Raw genomic sequence first — 3616 nt, 5'->3', positions numbered from 1 at the left:
TATGTACCATCACTGCATACCATCATCACCAACCATCATCACTCATAGCCAACTCTGTCTACACAGAATGATCTTACTCTGTAACGTAAGTTGGCTTGGAACTTCCTAAGTGATCTAGGATGGCCTGGAACTCATAGAAATCCTCCTGTCTCAGCCTCCCAAGTGTGGGGATTACAGGCATGGGCCACCACACCTGGCTTAAATTCCATTTGTTTGTGAAACAAGGTCTCCCTGTAGCCCCAGCTAACCTGGAACTTGCTATGTAGACAAGGCTGGCCTCAATCTCACAGTGATCTGCCTGCTTCAGTCTCCTGAGTGCTAGGATTAAAGGCATGTGCCACCATGCCAAGCTCCATTATTTATCTATACAATTTTAAAGCAAACATGTTTATTTATTTTTTAATTAATTTTGTTGTTTGACAATTTCATGCATTCGTATAATGTATTTTGATTACTCTCATCCCAATATTCTCTTATCTCTCTCCTATCCCAATTAGTGCCCTCATCTCTACCAGTTCAGTCCCTTTCCCAGGTTCCCGACTATTTGGTTTTCCTTTGTAACCTATTTAGTTTAAACAAGAGCCATCTATGTAACCATCAGATTTTACCTTTATTTATCTATATTGTGTGTGTGTGTGTGTGTGTGTGTGTGTGTGTGTGTGAGTGCATGCACATGCCACAGTGTGCATGTGGAGGTCAGAGGACAAATTGTAGGAGTCGGTTTTCTCCTTCTACCATTGAGTCTGGGGATCAAACTCAGGTTGTCAGGTGTGGCAATAAGTGTCTTTACCAGCTGAGTAATTTCTCAGGTCCTAATTGTGTGTGTGTGCTTATTACTATTATTATTATTATTATTATTATTAATTATGATTGTTATTATTATTGTGTGTGTGTTTGTGTGCTTGTGTTCAGGTACATATGCGCCACTGTGTGAGTGTGAGGTCAGAAGACAACTTTGTGGAGTTGGTTCTCTCCTTTCACCTTTATATGGGTTTCAGTGGTCAAACTCAGGTGGTCAGGCATGAGCAGCAAGCACCTTTACCCCCTGGGCTAACTTACCAGCCCTGTTTATTTCTGAAATAAGATCTGGTGATGCTGCCCACACTGGCCTTTAGCTCCTATATTCAAGTGACCTCCTAACCACAGCCTCTCCTGTAACTGGGATTACAGATATGTACTCCTGTGTCCTGTTAAGTGGTGGCTAGACCCATGACAGAGGCAACAGCTGATCTCCTGCCATTATCTCTTCAGAGTACCTCTGTGTCATTGCAGAAGCACTCTACTGGGAAGAAGTTTGACAATTGGTTTGGAAGACATGGCTTTCAGAGCCACTGATGTTGGATGACTTAAACATTTTCAGTATGTGACTCTGATCAAAGCTTTTTATTCATATTGATAGGTAGAGGCCTGGGAGGGTGGTTCAGTGGGCAGAACACTTGTACAAGCCTGATGACCTGAGTTTTGTTCCTCAGAATTCATGTAAAGCTGGACAAAGTGGTGCATAAAATCATTGATGTGCAGTTCCTCAATGTGAATTTCAGTGTCTAATCTCCTGTAGAGCCTATAATCCCAGCATTCCTATGGGGAAGTGGGAGGGGCCACAGGAGAATGCCCAGAAGCACAAAGGCCAGCTAGTCTGGCATACACAGTGGTGTGCACCAGGAGAGACTCTGTCTCAAACAAGGTAGATGGAGAGGCTCAACACCCAAGATTGTTGTCTGACCACCACACCGACTGCATGGCAGTTGTGCACCTGAACACACACACACACACACACACACACACACACACACACACACACACAGAAGTTAAATAAATTGCTAGGTAGGGAAGAAGTCAAGTAATTTGAATGTTTCTTACTGAGTCTATTGAAATTTGAGGGGATATGACTCAGTGGTAGAGTGTTTTTTTTTTAACTTTAGATATGGTTTTATTTTATGTACAAATAATAGACAAAGTTCCATAACTTCCATAAGTTCTCTTTTCCCAAAACAACCAATACATTTTAAAAGGCACTGAGATTCTTTTGCTTCTAGGTCATTGCTAGGCTAGGGGAAGAGGGGAGCCTGCTCTGCCAGAAATCACGAATAGGAACTGAGAATTCGCCAAAGCAGAAATAACAAGGTGCTGTTCAGGCAAAGTTCATGCAACTCTCATCCCTCAACATCCACAGCTACCTATCAGCAGGGTCAGCCTCACTAGATGCAACCATTATGCTCCCCTGAGGAAACTAGTAAGCAGAAATACTAAATCCAAAGATGCTGGAGGGAAGGGTGGATTAGACCTTTATTTAGCCCCAGCACTCAGGAGACAGAGGCAGGCAGATCTCTGGGAGTTTGAGGCCAGCCTGGTCCGTAGTCAGTTCCAGATCAGCTAGGGCTACATAGTGAGACTCTGTCTCAAAAAAGATACTGAGGTCCTTATGTGAGCTGATGGTTTCTTGTTGTGGCCCCTGCCTCAATAACCCAAATACAGACTATTCTATTGCAAAGAAAATGTCTCACCAGCCATGAATTTTGTATTTAGTTGTTCAGAGATGTTGCCTGATGCCATTACCCACATAGCATGACCATGCTATATCCACAGTTGACTTGTTCGTCTACACACAGAACCTCGTGTTTATGTGAGCCTAACTTTCAACAAAGCTGGACGATTGCAATGCAATGTAGTACGTTCTGTGCTTTACAGACAGCAATGTCAGAGAGAAGCCTTTAAATACCCCTCTCTCAGCAACCGTATGTAACAAATCAATAACTTAGAGATTGTAAGTCTCCAGAGATTTCCAGTGTTCACAGAGCTGGTTATGGGCAGTGAGCTTAAGAAGCATCCTCCATGTCCACATCCTCCTGTAACTGCTGTACCGTTTTTTTTTTTCCTCTGACTGCTTTCCTTTGCCTGTGAGAGGGGTCCTGATGAGATGGATGTTTTGCTTGACTTTGATGTCCTGAACTTTCCATAGCTCTTTATTTTCTTTTAATCTGTTCATGATGAATTTTGCTGGGCGTTTCTGCTTGATCTCTTCAGTTCTCTTCAGTGCATCAGTAGTTTTATTCCGTAGCTCTCATATTTCACAGGTTCATTTTTGTGCTTTTCAAATTCAAATGAGTTCTCCATGCTGAGCTCTTTACTGGCTGCTTTCCTGACCTTGAGAGGGTTATGCGTCTTTTAAAACTTTTTATGGCATTTGGATTTACAAAATCTGAACACCTTGCAGTTGTTCCAGACGCACATCATGCTGTGGTAGGGGTAGATGAACGCTGAATAAAAATAACATTCCTTAGTATGCATGTTGAACCTCCGTGAGACCCACTTGCCAAAAAATCTAGTGTTTGCCTAGCATGCACCAGGCTCTGGGTTCAAACCCTAGTACCATAAAAAAAGGAAAAAAAAAGTTTAAATAATTCATTGAGTGTGGTGGCTTACACCTGTAATTCCTATGTTTAGGAAAAGAGACTGAATAGGAGGATTGCTATGTTAGAGGCCAACCTGGGTTCCATAGAGATACATAATGAGTTCTAGGTCAGCTTGGGTTACAGAATTAAACTCTGTTTCAGAAATATCAAATGAATAAATAAATATATAAAGTTTGAAAAGAAGGAGAAGAGGCTGGAGAGAT

General features: G+C 42.1%; 1 pseudogene; it reads right to left on the bottom strand.

The window, feature by feature from the left end:
* Nucleotides 1-2816: 2816 nt before the first annotated feature.
* On the bottom strand, nt 2817-3288 carry LOC103737135 (annotated as a pseudogene).
* Between the last annotated feature and the right edge of the window lie 328 nt (nt 3289-3616).

Source organism: Nannospalax galili, unplaced genomic scaffold (genome assembly GCF_000622305.1).
Source record: "Nannospalax galili isolate Female #2095 unplaced genomic scaffold, S.galili_v1.0 scaffold438, whole genome shotgun sequence".
NCBI lineage: Eukaryota > Metazoa > Chordata > Mammalia > Rodentia > Spalacidae > Nannospalax > Nannospalax galili.
This window is presented reverse-complemented; position numbering and strand designations above follow the sequence as displayed.